General features: G+C 29.5%; 1 protein-coding gene across 2 annotated transcripts in view; it reads left to right on the top strand.

Annotated features, from left to right (window-relative positions):
• Positions 1–200, top strand: part of armc8 (armadillo repeat containing 8) — a 16,980-nt gene that overhangs the window by 12,447 nt on the left and 4,333 nt on the right. The gene's annotated exons all lie outside the window — the stretch shown is intronic.

Below are 200 nucleotides of genomic sequence, written 5' to 3' on the forward strand. Positions count from 1 at the left end.
AATAAAAATGTGCCTGCCTCTATGGGACTTTAACATAGGGGGGTGTATACTCATGCCGCCTGTATTTTAAGGAAGAATAATTATTTATTTACGATACATTATTCATTCACAAAGAAGATTTGTGTCCTTAAAAGGTTGGACTTTCCTACATTTTTTAAATTAAGGCATTAAAATCAATTTCTAAAAGATGTTTTTTTATT

This window comes from Etheostoma spectabile, chromosome 5 (assembly GCF_008692095.1).
Source record: "Etheostoma spectabile isolate EspeVRDwgs_2016 chromosome 5, UIUC_Espe_1.0, whole genome shotgun sequence".
Classification (NCBI taxonomy): Eukaryota; Metazoa; Chordata; class Actinopteri; order Perciformes; family Percidae; genus Etheostoma; species Etheostoma spectabile.